Source organism: Ictidomys tridecemlineatus, chromosome 7, assembly GCF_052094955.1.
Source record: "Ictidomys tridecemlineatus isolate mIctTri1 chromosome 7, mIctTri1.hap1, whole genome shotgun sequence".
NCBI lineage: Eukaryota > Metazoa > Chordata > Mammalia > Rodentia > Sciuridae > Ictidomys > Ictidomys tridecemlineatus.
The window spans coordinates 87,923,906-87,939,690 of record NC_135483.1 but is presented as its reverse complement, the minus strand read 5'-3'; the positions used below and the strand labels follow the sequence as shown (position 1 = coordinate 87,939,690).

At 40.3% G+C, this 15,785-nt stretch overlaps 1 pseudogene; it reads left to right on the top strand.

The window, feature by feature from the left end:
* The window catches only part of LOC144365713 (tyrosine-protein kinase SYK-like), a 38,517-nt pseudogene extending 23,110 nt beyond the window's left edge, over positions 1-15,407 (top strand).
* The last annotated feature ends 378 nt before the right edge of the window (positions 15,408-15,785 follow it).

Below are 15,785 nucleotides of genomic sequence, written 5' to 3'. Positions count from 1 at the left end.
ACCAATAGGAGATATATGTACACACACAGAGAGCACACTTGTGACATACATGTACACATATATTCACACATGCATACATGTGCACACATATACCTATCTGTATGCATATGTGGTATGTACACACACTAACTACATAGATTTATACATGTATGCACATATATATGTGTTATATATAACATGGGCTCCACATGTATAGTAATGTATAGTAATATGCATATCCATACACACTCATAATTTATCAGTGTACACACAGATGTATTACATGAACTTACCTTACAAAATCATGGGGGCAGGCTTAGCAAGTCCAATATCCATGGGGCAGGTTATTAGGAAAGGAAGGTCTGAAGCAGGTTGGAACCTCAGAGGCATGTCCAAAGCTGTTTTCCCCTGGCAAAATCAGTCAGTCTCTCTATGCTACCCTTTCTCTTTCTTGGGAAACCTATATTCTCTTCCTAGGGACCCTCAACTGATTATGTCAGGCTCACCCAGGATAATCTTCTTAACATAAATTAACTTTTTAGGTGTGGTAATTAAGTCTGCAGAACTCTTTCACTACAGTGCTGAGACTATTGTTTGATTCAATGACTATAGCTCAGGGTAACCAAGTTGTCATTTCAAAAACCCATCACCATGAAAAACCAATAAAACAGTCCTGTGAGATGACAAACCTCTGTCATTTTCTAAGTAGGCTTAAGCCAGCTAAGGTCCCTCACAATAGCTAAGGAAATACCTAGAAAATAAGATTTAGTATACCTTTTTAGACTACAGAGAATGTCTAAAGAAAGTTTAAGAATCTGTAAATATGACTACATAAAAATAGAGCAATATACACATGATAAGAGCCATAACTTTGCCAAAAGAGAAATGTAAAAACTGGGAATAAGTATTATAAATAGTAACAATGACATGTATAGAATATTTATTTCCTTAATATATAAAGAGATTCTATAAATCAATAAGGGAAGTATTCAACTATCTAAGAGGATAATGGGCAGGGAATTTCAGTCAGTAATTGAGAGTAAAGTAAACATATATAGTTTTTAATATATTAACTGTTGCTCAAGTTTATAATAAGAGAAATGCAAGTTAAACTATGGCATACATTTAAAACTATGGTTATACAGTTATGGGAGCAGGCTAAGCAAGTCCAATGTCCAGGAGGCAGGTTGTCAGTAAGGGAGGATCACGAGTAGGATGGAACCTCATGATCCTGTCCAAAACTGTTGCCTGTATGAAACTGAGACTGGTCCAAATCTAAAAGCTTAGTATGTTGTGTCTCAAGGGTATAGTGAATTACACTACACTTTATTAGAGAAAAAATGAAAGGATACAATCTACAAGAAAGGCAATTTTGTGACATCTATGGAAATTAGAAGTACATAAAACAATCATATCACAGATGTATATATATGAAAGTGCTCATTCTAATGCTGAAAATTATCAAATTCCTGTAATAATTTAAATGTCTTTCAATGGGAAATAAATGTTATCAGTTAAGTAAAATTGCTACTGTGAGAGAAGCTGAAATGTAGAATTATTTCCAAAATACAATGTTAACTGTTAAAAAGCAAAGTCATAGATAAATAGATAGACAGATAGATAGTATTGACATAGTGTGAAATATTCTAGAAGAATACAGAAAATGCTGGTAATGCTTCAAGTTTTCATAGATGCCAAAAATATCAGTAGATAATTGGTAAGGGAGCAGGATTATATTATTTAAAATAGGAATTAAATATTTTAATGATTCATCAGGAATAATCTAGAAGAATTTATACTTAGGTTCTCAAAAATGGATGAGGAACTTTCCATTGTTTAACTGTTCATGATTAAGGAATGGTGACAATTATGTCAAGTAGCCCATCTGTTATACTCAGGAATAAACAACTTTTAACTTGTTAATTTGCTTAACATTAACAATTGTTTTTAACAATTCAGATAAAAAAATATGTGTTGGAACTTAAAGTAACTCTAGCATCTATACAGCTAATGAAAAGTATGCTTTGATTTTCAAATGATTAGAGAATTTGAAATTTGAAATAAAAACAAGAGTCAGATGCATTTTAAACTTGTCTTTAAAATTAGTATCACGTTTGTATTTACTTATTTTTAATTTATTTTTTAGTTATAGGTGGACACAATGTCTTTATTTTACTTTATGTGGTGCTGAGGATCAAACCCAGTATCTCACGCATGCTAGGTGAGTGCTCTACCTCTGAACCACAACCCCAGCCCATGTGTTTATATTTATATAACTGAATTTAACTAAAGAATATAAGTCCTGGGAGTCCTTACGTAGAATCATATCCCTCTTGTCATTAGTCCTGGAATTCTGTTTGTCTTTTTTAACATAAGCACAAACTGTATCCATCCTCTAACCTCAATATATTCATAATTATAATGCACTAATAAAAACATTGATAAAAATATATCCTATTAAGAAAAATGAGCAGAATTTGACCATCAGCCTTAAAGACCCAAAGGTGGCTTTTCAGTTTTGCATTTCAAAGACACATTTCCTAAGATGATTAGACTGAAATGTGTCCCCAAATTTCTCATTAAAACCCACTTTTTTTCCTGTTTTACTCAACACATACATAGGTAATTGAGATATTTAAAAACATTTCTCTAAATACTTATTTCCTAGGGCCCCACAGAGAGAACAGGAAGTCAGAAATTCTACAGGCACATCTTTTGACTTGGCAGTGCCAAGCCAGCAGGCTACATCACCGAGAAAGGGTGTCCATGTGGTTTTAGAGGGACAGATTTTACACCTTTACTGTCACATAAGAGAAGATTCCTTGTGCAGATCACGTGTGCTTTTGTGCATCTGAAACAACCCTAATACTGACCCACAACCTGGAATGACTGTGGTCATTCCACTGGAGACTACTGGTAGCCACACATGGTTTACTGCAGCCAGTAGCTCTGAAGTTGACTGGCTGCCATCACGATTATGTGCTCACCTATATGACTACAGCTGCCTCACTTGAAAACACCTTTCAAGAACCTGACAGTAAAAATCAGGATCGAGATAATAAACCGGAGGACACTTAAGGTACTGGGAAACCAGGAAACTCGAATTAGCTTATCTCTCTGTGCCATAAGAGCATTCTTTTTTTTCCCTACTCTTGTTCACTTCCAAATTCCAAGCACTTTAATAAAAAAAATTGTCAAAAATATTTTCTATTTGCAGTTAAACCTAAACTATATAATATCAGAGACCATAACTTATAATCAAACGTGACTTTTAAATTATTTCTATGGACTAGGCTATCATCACCTGAATTGATGAGATTTAAAAATTTCCAGTTTCTCTTTGGAAAGTCAGAAGCTCAGGTAGCTGGTGCCACCTAGTGGTGCCCAACAGCTGTGTTCTCTGTTTTGAGTGTTGGCAAAACTGGGTAAAAGGAACTGTCTGCATTTCCTTTAGGCCTTGTTGTTCTTTATGGAGAAAAGATGATAGTGTTGATCAGGGCAGAGTAGATTCCCCAAACAAAAAGCAGAAAGAAGGTGGAGAGGAATAGTAATGCTTACCAGCCATATGTTTTTTCACTAAAATTAACATTTCATTAAATGTTACGCAATAATAGATATCTTCATAATTCATCATTATGACTTTGTGTTTACTACGTACAGAGGCCTCAGATTGTTCTCGTCAGCTGAGTGTTCACTTCCGAGGTTTAAGCTGTTGTTGTGTTTCTACCAGATGGCCTATTGACCCCTTAGGGAAAGGTGGAACTTGGATTTGTATCATCTTCATCATAAAATGGACATTGCTTTCTTGCCTGACTCAGTGGGAACCCCCCATTTCTGCCACAGAATGTTCTGCCAAGTGCAGTGCCATCTTTTGTTCCAAACGGATCAGGCTCCAGAAAGCAGGGTGCTGAGGATGAAGACATCCAGATAGGAGAGAGCTGACGTGGTTAATGGAGGGACTTGGGGCTCTCTGTGGCTGAACTCTGAGACCTCCTCCTCACAGGGTGGTCTGTGTGGGGCAGCATAGAATCAAGCCCTGAGCCAACTTTGCTGAAAATATGGAGGCCAAATTTCCAGAGGAGAGCCCCAGTCTATTTCTTTGTCCATAATAAGCCCTGAAAGACCAGGAGTATGTAACACACTGCCGATCTGAGTCTGAGGTACTCACGTGCAGGACTTTAGATTCCCTGTGTCAATCAGTACTAATTCCTACTTAGTCCTTATACACTGTATTCTTTCCAATATTTTTTTAAACAACTTCACCTCTGTTTTAAGACTGTTTCCTCAGGATTTCTATGTTAGGTATTTGCACTGTGATTTAGTTGTAACAAGTCTTTTTGAGGTCCCCTTGCTCTGGAGAACATTCTACTGGGGGGAGGCTGAAGCCTCAGGATAGTGTCCTGAGTGAGCAGAAGACGGTAGTTCTTAAGGCAAAGATTCATGGTCCCTTCCTCCCTGGTGGCCTATCCTGTGGCATCTTTTAACTCTGTGTCTGTTCGAGTTTTGCCTTGGGATCTAGAATTTTCCTATAGGGAAAATCAAAGTATTCGAAATTATAGTAAATGTTAACCTGAAAAACAACTTTTAAAAAAGTATTCCAGCTTAGAGTTTGTTTGAGGGAGGGAACTCAGAAGGAAGGATGGAGAACAGGGTAATTGTATTATAAATTGGAAGTGAAATCATATACAATGTTTAAAAGAGGCAGATTGTCATTTGGAATAATCTGTACCTACTCCCCTCTATTAAAGTCTGGAGAGAAAACTCGTTTTAGCATCAATATTAGGTTACACTTGGCACCTCCCATTTATAAGGAGTAATTTTCTTTCATCCACCCGCCCACCCATCCATCCATTCACGTGCTTGTTTAACACATTTTTATTGAGCACCTATCATGCATATGGCAGACACTCATGGAGGCAATGAATAGTATACCTCGGGGAACTTTTGTCATTTTTGATATGTCATAGTTCTTTTAAACATTTCAATAAGAATGCTGAGATGATGCATGAGAACATAGATCTGATGATATTCCTCTGACAGATAAGACCTCATGTCCTTTAGCCTCACCACTGCGGGAGGCCATGCCCTCAGCAGGAGAGGAGGACATCAGGATGCACTGAGATGCACAGCCAGGTGGCACTGTGGTACATTATGACCGCACTGTTACACGTTTGTTTCTGAGCCTATAACTAATAAGGCAGATGAGGATTTAGTATGTCCTGTAAGATAAGTGACGGTGGAATGTTAAGCTTAAGTGTCTCTCTGTTTCTTTAAATTTCTTTCAAATCTGGTGTTATCTCATTTCTTCCTGGCCAGTGTTTGGGATAAATAAAGTTGCTACTCAGTTCATACCAATGGGGAGTAGGGAGGGATTTGGATTGTGGATTTTCTGTGAACTAAATTTAGTAGCAATCACCTTGATTTTTTTTAAAGAGAGAGAGAGAGAATTTTTAATATTAATTTTTTAGTTTCTGGTGGACACAACATCTTTTTTATTTGTATGTGTTGCTGAGGATCGAACCCAGTGCCCCATGCATGCCAGGCAAGCGTGCTATCACTTGAGCCACATCCCCAGCCCAATCACCTTGATTTATCTTAAAGGTGAAGATGGGTCAGCAAATTCAGGATAAATGTGTTCAAGGAGAGTCCTTAGGAATATAAGGAGTAGATTTTTTCCCCCATTTATTTCATGATGCAAATTGATGTTTCAAATGCATATTATTCAAGTTTGTAATGACCCGCAAAGCTTTGCTTCAGATGGGCTTCTGTTACCTTCCTTCAGGTAATCAAAAAACATTCCTCATCTCACAGGATCCATAGCTTTGCGATGGCCCAGGTTGGTGGCAGCCAGACTTTGGGACCTGTAGCTTCCTGGCTAGGGCTATCTGCCAGCATCGACTCAGATGGTGCTAGATGTCCCTTGCGGCCACAGAAGCAGGTGGCAATAAAATGTACCTGCACGCTTTGGACTTAGGAAGTAGATGGCAGCAGCTGGTGGGTGTTGAATTTTCCTTTTAAAATAACTTCCATGTAAAATAAGATCAGAGAGACAGAGTTAGAGCAGGAAAATGAATCCAAGGGGAAAATGAAAATCCTCAGCATCTTTTGGTAGGTGGGAAACTGATGTGAAAAGCCACAGAAGTGGAGAGGGAATTCTAGCTGAACGGAGGGGATGGTCTCCCCACATCCTCTGAGTCCCCAGCCGGACCTGAGCTGCATGTACTACTTCCACGATCCAAACAGTCGCTGGAAGAATGAGATAACCCTTTTTTATTTTCCTTTTCGTTCTTCTGAATTCTTTCCTTTGTCTTCCCTGCATAAGTTCAACTGTGATTATTGGAAAATAAAAAATCCTCATACCTACCTGAGTGTGTGTCAGTGAAAAAAGTGACACGGGGTCATCTGTGTGCTTCAGGCCTCCCCATCCCCCAGGACTCGGCCAGAGAGCGCTGCGGCCTTCAACCCTAATGAGCCAGAACGAGGACACTGGGCTGTGGAGAGAGGTGAAAAACACACTTTTATTCTCTGGACATTAACAGAGCAAAGTGTATGGGCACTTGTAAGTGGTTAGAGTTGGCTCCAAAGTTCAGTGCATGGTCTGTAGTTGTGAGACGATTGTCTCGTGGTAGCAGCGATGTCATGTGTCCGTGAGCAGGACGGTCCTGTTGAATGAGATAGTGTGCTACCATCAAGACCCTCTCCATAAACTGGCTGTGTGGACAACATCATGAGTCTTCTTCCGAATGTCTCCCCTTGGAATTTGGCATCTACTCTATTTGCAGTTCTGAAAGGGTCATGTTCTTGGAAAGCCCTGTGTGTCCACTGTTAGTTTTGAAGAAGGTCTAGTCAGAGGTATGGGCATGGAAGAGACGTGTGGGTCACTCGTATTCCAGGTGTGTCGAGGGAAACTAACTCTATGAGGCCGTGAGGAGACACAGTTCCTGGAGATACCCCCATCATGGCATGGCCTCAGAAGTGGGGCCTTTGGAGGGTTTCCTTGGGTCCTCTAGGTATCTATCTCCAAGTTTCTCTTTTTGTTAATGAACTTGGAGTCTGTTTAATGCTATAAAAACACCTTAAGGCAGTGCTTTAGAATAATGAGAACCAGTTATATCTCATTTAATTAACTTTTGTAGGTCGGGATTTGGACCTGCCCCATGGGGTAGACTCAGGCTGGACCCTGCAGGTGGTCCAGGACAAGGCCAGGGCAGCCCGTCTCTGTCTCCCCCATGTACTAACTAGAGGTCCTCTTGGTTTGGTCCCTGTGAGTGGGCTACTGTGGACTGTCTCACAACACAGTGGCCTCAGAACACCTTGCATGTCACCTCACGACTTCAGGAATGAGGTTTCCCACAGACGAGGCAGAAGTCGTACGTCCTTGGAAGTCACACACATCACTTCTCCTGCGCTCTACTGGTTGACGCAGCTGTAAAGGCCACCAAGAAGCGGTGACCTAGGCTGCACCTCTCAGCAGGAAGGATGTCCCATCACTATCAGACATAATTTAAAACCACCACAGCCCACTGTTCCATCTGGGGTTGAGGACCCTTTCCTGATGCCTCCTGGCCCTGCCTTCAGTTCTCTGTCACACCCTACGTTCCCACGGCGACCAAAGGGGTGACCCTCACAGGGAATCCCACCTCAGGGTTGTGTTTCCGGACTGTGTTGCAGGTCCCCAGATAGAAGCCATGCCCATGGACACAGAGGTGTACGAGAGCCCCTATGCGGACCCCGAGGAGATCAGGCCCAAGGAGGTCTACCTGGACTGAAACCTGTTCACTCTAGAGGACAAGGAACTGGGCTCTGGTAACTTCAGGATGGTGAAAAAGGGCTACTATCAAATGAAAAAGTAAGTAGCGGTGCTCCATTATGCTATCATCCTCCCCCCATGAGCAAATGTTCTAGAAACTTCTAAGAATACATCTATGATATTCGTTTAGTCCTGAACTTAAGATCCAGCCTGACATAACTGAGTTCTTTATACATCATAAAGTTTGTTTATTTCCGGTATTCTTATAATGAGAGCATCCATTATGTGTACTAACTATGGGTGTAGGAACTATTTCAGTTTTAGTACATACGCCTTATAGAAAATCGGGGAATGGAAATAAGCAAATGCACGAGAACAGCATATTCATACCCAAACACGACCACTCTTAAAGTACACTTAGTTATGTGTATTTTTTTGAAGTTTAATATGCACCTGTATACACACATAAATTATCTTATTTAAATAAAACAACAGTAAGGTGTTCTCGCTTATTTGGGGGGATTTTATAATGTGTCTCAATTTTCTTACTTAGAAAATTCTTAATTCCAAATACCATTAGGACAATTTGTATTTTTTTTCTTTCTGGTATAATTGAAAATCACAATGTACCATAAATCAGTTAAAATTTCTACATTACTAAAATGACTTTGCATCTTACTTGATCTTTAGAAGGAATCCCACATAGAATGTCCTGTAAAAATACTGATTTCTAAAGTCCTTTGAGACAAACCCTCTCTTCAGATAGGTAAAAACACTAATACAGGTTTGATAGGGTTCATTGTTTCATTCTATTTGCGGTGGAAGAAATTTTGGTAAAAGTGATGTTTTCTTGAGTAGGTAATTTGCATGATTCAAAGATCAAAAATATAGATGAGGACTAGGGCTGAAGCTTGGTTAGCATATGAGAGGCCCTGGGTTTATCCCCAGCAATGTAAATGAAAAAACAAAAACATATAGGCAAAAGCACACACAGAAACCCTTGCTTCTGAGGCTGCCCCTCCATATGTGTATGTATATTCATGTGCATTTACCATATGTGTGTACATATGCATAGCATATGTGTATGTGGTATATATATGTATGTGTATATATATATACACACACATTGTCCACTATGCTTATTTTTATATATGTATATATTCATGATCTTTTTTTAAACTGAATATTAATTCTCATGTATTTAGGCACACATTTTTTCAACTTGTTATAGTTGGCCATATTTAAATTCCTTGCTTAATTAAGTATTAACATGGACATAGGTACATAATTTCCACTAGAGAGTGTGGGGAGTGAAGAGGCTCTCTAGGTTAATTTGGGGCAAATAACATCTTCACCATACTGAGTCTTCTAGTCAGTAAGCACAGCCACCCTTCCATGAATAATGAACAATCACAGTTTTGTTTCCTCCTGTCCAATCCTTGTGTTTGTGTGTGTCTTATGTATTACTCAGGAGCCATAAAGCAATGCTTGATAAAAGGGGCCTGGCCACTGATCCAACAGAGAAAACTTCCTATATTTTACCATTAGGAATGATATTAGCTATAGGTTTCAACTGCTCTCTATCAGAATAAAGAAGTGTTCTCTTATTCCTGCACTTCTCAGAGTTTTCTCTAAGAATGAATGTATGCCGAATTTTACTGAACACTGTCCCTCCACTGAGATCACCATATGGCCTGTCTCCTTTATTGTGTTTATATGGTGGCTGACACTGATTGGCTTTCGAAAGTTAAAAGCACCTTGCATTCCTGGAATAAACTCTCCTTGTTTGTTATTTGTTCGTTATATATTTTCATAAGTTACTGAACTTAGAGTATTAATATTTCTCTTAGAATTTTTACATCTGTGTTCATGAAGGATCTCAGTCAATTTGTTTTCTTTTCTCATAATTATCTGATTTTTGGCATCAGAGTAATGCTGGCCTCAAAATGAGTTGGGGAGTTTTCTTCATCTAATATTTTTCTGGAAGAGTTTGTTGTTTCTTTCTTATACATTTGCAAGAGTTGAAAGATTTTCACTTCTTAATTTTGACCCCTGCCTCACACCATACACAAAACCAGTTCCCAATGGGTGGTAGACCCAAATGTGAAAAGCAAAATAATCAGCTGTGTAGAGAAGGCATAAAGGGGTAACTCCATGTCCTCAGGAGGGTCCAGGGAGTTTTCTGGGGTGCTGTAATTTTCTGAACCCGTCTGTGTGAAAGCAACCACCATGGTCAACTACTGACATTCACCGAAGTCACAAGTGCTTTTCTCTCTAGTGCCTCAGAATGAGTCTCCTGTTCTTTTTTTGATCTATTTTATATTGGATAGTTCTCTTTATTCTTCAGTTTGGGGGCTCAACAAGATACTTCCCATACTCCTGGGAATTGTATCACAGAGAGGTGCAGTTTTTCAAATCACGTACAATTAAGTTCTATTATTTTATTGAGGCCTCACTATATTAGAATATTTTCAAGAGTTCAACATGATCTAGGTGGTTCTTTTTGTTAGAATATTAAAAAAAATCTTTATTTTTGCAAACTAAGTTGAAGCTTGCTTAAAATTAACAAATTTCAGATGGAAAAAGAAATATTTTTTTCCACCTATGAGCTTTAACAATGTATGTTTCATAATTCTGCACTGAGAAATTCATTTTCCATTGCTATTAAAGGAATCTTATGATCACATAATCTTGATTGGTAAATCACAAGATGTTACAGAAATCCATGTATGTCATGGTTGGTTTTATGTAGATGCTCTTTAAATATTTTACCATTTAGGGGTTTTGCTTGGTTTGGGGCATTCTTTAACATGGTCCCCTACCATTATTTATAAGTAATGTGGTGTTACTCTCTTCATCTATAAAATAAAAGAGCATGGTTAGAAGACTAGGCATTCATCACATGGCATTATAAGATGCACTCTGTTACAGATTTTTTTTTTCTACCAGAGTTTGAACTCAGGGGCTCTCAACCACTGGGCTACATCCCCAGACCTTTTTTAACATTTTATTCTGAGACAAGGTCTTGCTAAGTTGCTTAGTGTCTCACTAAGTTAATGAGGCTGGCTTTGAACTTGCAGTCTTCCTGCCTCAACCTCCCAAGCCACTGGGATGACAGGCATGAGCCACCATGTCTGGCTGTTTTAGGTATTTGCATAACATCACTTCTGCATAGGAATCATGCTTCATGGAAGGTAGTTTTGTAGACAGGAGTCATTCTGGAAAGTTTCCTACGAGTTAAGCCCTGTTTTTCAGAGTGGTGAAAACAGTGGCTGTGAAAATCCTGAAAAATGAGGCAAATGACCCCGCCCTGAAGAAGGAACTGTTATCAGAAGCAAATGTCATGCAGCAGCTCGACAACCCCTACATCGTGCGCATGATCAGCATCTGTGAAGCCGAGTCCTGGTTGCTGGTCATGGAGATGGCAGAGCTTGGTTCGATCAACAAGTATCTGCAGCAGAACAGGTATGGCAATGGGCCCAGAGTCAAAGATGCTGTGCCTGGAGGGACAGGGCCCCTGCTGACCCCAGAACAGCCTGAGTTCTATGGGAAACCTCGCCCTTTGCACCTTCCCACGGTAGTCGATGCTCAGAAACCTCGAGAGAGGAGGCACAGTCTCTGGGTCCAGTTACTTAGAGATAATCTGTAATCCACCCATTTTTATTCTCCTTTACTTATTCTCTACCCACACTTCCAGTTCAGCAATAGAATCAGCCCCTCAGATGATTTGGACAAGAAGTCTGCCCTCGCTGGGCAGAACATGACCACACCTTTAAGCTACCTTCCTTGCAATTCAAAGCATGCTGTGAAAATCAAACCTATTGAATATCAGGAAAATGGAGTTCCATCTGGAAGTGTTGTTATGTTAACAAGGTTGCTTCTGCTCTCTCTGTGTAAGATTAGGGAATGAAGAGTCTCATCTTCCGTGTGCAGGAGGAGTGAAGGTAACTATCCATGGTTCCTAACAGCAGCCTTGTGGTTTTCAGGCACGTCAAGGATAAGAACATCATAGAGCTGGTTCATCAGGTTTCCATGGGAATGAAATATTTGGAGGAGTGCAATTTTGTTTTCAGAGATCTGGCTGCAAGAAACAAATGTATTGCTGGTCACTCAACATTATGCCAAGATCTTGGCCAACTGGAAAGTGTAACAGGATATGTCACCAAGTTATTGGGACAAGTGTCACAGAAGGATTGACTCTTTAGGTTCCTAGAAATGTCCAGGGTTCTCATAAATAGAGAAGGTGCCCTGAACGGTCAATGAGTGAGTGGCAGAACACAGAGGACAGGGTGGCTCCAGACACAGGTTAGGGGGGTGCTGTGGAATCTTCCCTGAGCTGCACCACCTACAGTAATCAGAAAAGTCCCCCTAGAGGACAATGCCCACACATTCACCCTTTTTCTGAGAGGCAGTACGTGACTCCAGGAGGTGGCAAGGGGATGGCGGATGTCAGTTATCTTGGGAATAGAAGCAGGCACTGGTTGAACTTGCCTTCCCCAGGGAGAGTATTTGTGACTAGCACCTGCTCCCACACAGCTCCCTCCTTGTGCCATTGCTCATAAAGCAGCTGCCCACTGGGATGCAGGTAGGACCTGAGCAACCTGAGACAGGTGTCAGCAGGAGCCCATCTGAAGGCCCAGGGGAAACAGCAAAGTAAAGTGCAGTCTGGAAGGAAGGGCACCAGGACACATGGCAGAAGGAAGATCCTTGTAAAGCAGGAATCAAGTTGGAATGCCATGGCTAATAGAAGAGAGGACAGCCAGTTGGGAACAAGTACTAAAGGAAGACATGGAGAAATACACATCAGAATATGAATGCTGTCCTCAGTATCTACTGCTGCTGCATGAAAGACCACTATAAACTCAGTGCAGGGAAAGACCAACCAGCGCCCATTTACTGATACTAAACTGGTTGGGCTCAGTGGGGACAGGGTGTTTCTGCCCCGCCCAGTGACTCAGTTTACTAAAGGAGCTGGGGATCCAACTCTATTGTGCTCATTCGTACAGCTAGAGACTGACTGACCACAGCCTGTGGCCTGGGACCTCCACTGGGCTGTGGGCCAGCAAACTTCTGTGTAGTGCCTCCTTGTGGCCCTTGGGCTTCCTTGCAGCATAGTGCCTACAGGAAGCAGGGTCACTTTTCCCTGCTTCTGTTGGTCACTGCAGCCATAGCTCACCCAGATTCAAGGGACAGGATGGACAGATTCCCATGATTGGGAATTTTGACAGGTTTTCTATTTTGTTTTCCCTGCAGAGTCTGTTTCTTGTAAGTTGCTTTTCTTTTCTGTTTTGATTTGTTCTCTTTTAATCTTTGAAGCTTTCTGCAAAGATCTAGTAACCTGCTTGTGCTTGGATGGGTCCCTTGAGAGGAAGAGCAACATACAACTGGTGGTCGATTTTGAAACTGCCACAGATATTAGATATTAATGTACAGTTGAGGAGCAAACCAGCAGATCTCTGAGAATCAGAGAAGGAGAAAAAGGAGGACACTCAGAAGTAAGGACCCTGTTAGAAGCAGTGAGAAAGGACCCAACACCACTGAAAAGATAGAGATAGGGAGGCTTTTTAAGAAAATTTATATTTATTCTAATAATCGAGTTCAGGAGGCCATAAAGCTGGCAAAATAAAACATAAAAGAATCAAGAGTTAAGTCATATCACAGAGAAATGATAGGAATAGAAGCACATGAGCTCCCCAGTGCCTGGGGAGCCACACATGGCAGCCTGCTCCGGGTGGTGTCACAGCTGTATTCACAGTGCCCTAGATCCACAGCTCCCCACAAGGGCAAACATAAACACTCAGTGTTGTGCACTCTAGCAGGATCGAATCTGTAACAGCAAATCCCTGGAAACCATCTTGTGTCCTCTTAGTAGGAATTGGGCTCCGTGAGTCCTGACAGCTTCTTAGGAAGCACACACTGCAACTTTCAGAAGTAACATTATTTTGCACGTGTCAATCTAGAGCTGTGTCCAAGATGCATGGTTAAGTAGGGAAATTAAAAGTAAGGTACAGAATACACATGCCCTAGTTTTATTACCAAAAAATAAATATTACCCGCTTATGCTTGTATCTAGCTTGTTCTTGAAAGATACATCAGATCCTATCAAAGTTGCTTGTATCTGTAGAGAAGCTGGAGCTAGTAATGGAGAGAGACTGACTTTTCAGCATGTTTAGGATGTGTTAAAGGTTTACCTGGTTATTGGTTCAAAATTCAAAATGAACTTGAATTAGCACACCTGACTACATGGTTCACAACATTGAAAATCAGAAAATGTAAAAATAATGCATCACACGATTAAGACAGCAGTATAGTTGGTTGTGTAATTTTGAGAAGTCTAAGGGTATCCTACCATCTCCATAGTGACATCCCCAGATTGCTACTGCTGACCTACATCAGTGAAATGAAATCAATTTTCACTGAGATCATGTCCCTCTCACCACCCCAGGGAGATTTTGTTCATATGAAAGGGAACATCAGGGAGTGATAACAAGACTCAAAAGTGTACCATACTAATCCCAAACCCTCCAGGGATTCCCTATACACAGTTTTGGTCTTCTTAATACTACTGGATTTTTTTTAATTAGGAAGTTCAAAGCATTTAATTTCCTTTTTTTAAAATGGCACAGCAAATATCCTATGCTAAAATAATTAGCATTGACTTAAAACTACATACCAACACGTAGTTGTAGTTGAATATGCTTGTAAGCAGCCCGGTGTTGGCATGCAACCTTGACCTGACCCTCAGGCTTAGCTGGTCCATTGCCAACTTCATGTTCGGTGAAGCCGTGTGCAGCCAAGAGGTGAAAGAAAAAGACAAGAAAAGAGAAAAAGGAGTGAGCAGTTTAACAGTTTGACCCAACCAATTCTTAAAAATATATATTTAAATCTAAAATTAGTACTTAAAGTTTTAAGATTTCATAGGATTTTAAAAATTCATTTCAGAGCTAAGGACATGGTAGAGTGCTTACCTGGCATTCATGAAGGCCTACCATCAATCCCCAATATCACCAAAAAAAATTGTCTTTTCATTCCAAATATATACACACATACACACACATGCACAGAGCATTGTGTGAGTCATACTCTTCTTCATTTTAAAAATTGTGTTAAAATGCATGTAACATAAAATATACCACTTAACCATTTTTAAGTGCATTGTTTGCTCATGTGCTCATGTTGTACAACTTACCTTCAGAACTCTCTACATCTTAAAACTGAAACTGTATCCATGAAACTACTTCCCACTCTCCCCTGTACATCTACTGAATATGACTTCTCTAGGTCCTTCTGAGTAAGCAGGATCATACCGTATTTCCTATGTGGCAACTGTCCTGTTTTGTTTAATGTGAAGCTCGTCAGTTTCTCCCGTGCTGTAGGAGGCATCAGAATCTCCTTCCTTTTAATAGATGAATATCTGTGCAGATGACATTTGGTTCATCCATCTGTCTTCTGATGGTCACTTGGCTTGTGTCCAGGTTTCCGATAATAGGGATAAAACTCTGGTTCACATGGCTTTTCTCTCCATCTTCTTTGTGTTCAGGCCCAGACCCACGGGAAGTGGCCTGTGAAGTGGTATGCCCCCGAATGCATCAACTACTACAAGTTCTCCAGCAAAAGCAACGTGTGGAGCTTCGGCGTGCTGATGTGGGAAGCCTTCTCCTATGGGCAGCCCTATTGAGTGAGTCATCCATGTCTACACACTTCCTTCCTAAACTATGTGGCTTATAGAAAGGATAAGCACCAGATTATCTGCCCAAAAACCTGACAATCATGAACTCTGGGCACCCTGAGTCTCTTCTTACCTTTTGACAGTGGTTATTAACATGACCTCAGTTTACACGAACCTGAAAGGAATGGTGTATTTTCTTCATGGTGTGTCACACATATAGATATGCATAAAATATCCAGACCATGTTTTACTACAGCTAAAATATAAACAATGACTATTGACAGTAACAAATTTACAGTTCGTTTACACTTCTCAGATTTTTTTAATCAAAGTGTAATATCAAAAAGTACACAGATCCTAAAATTCAGCTCAATGAGTTTTCACAAA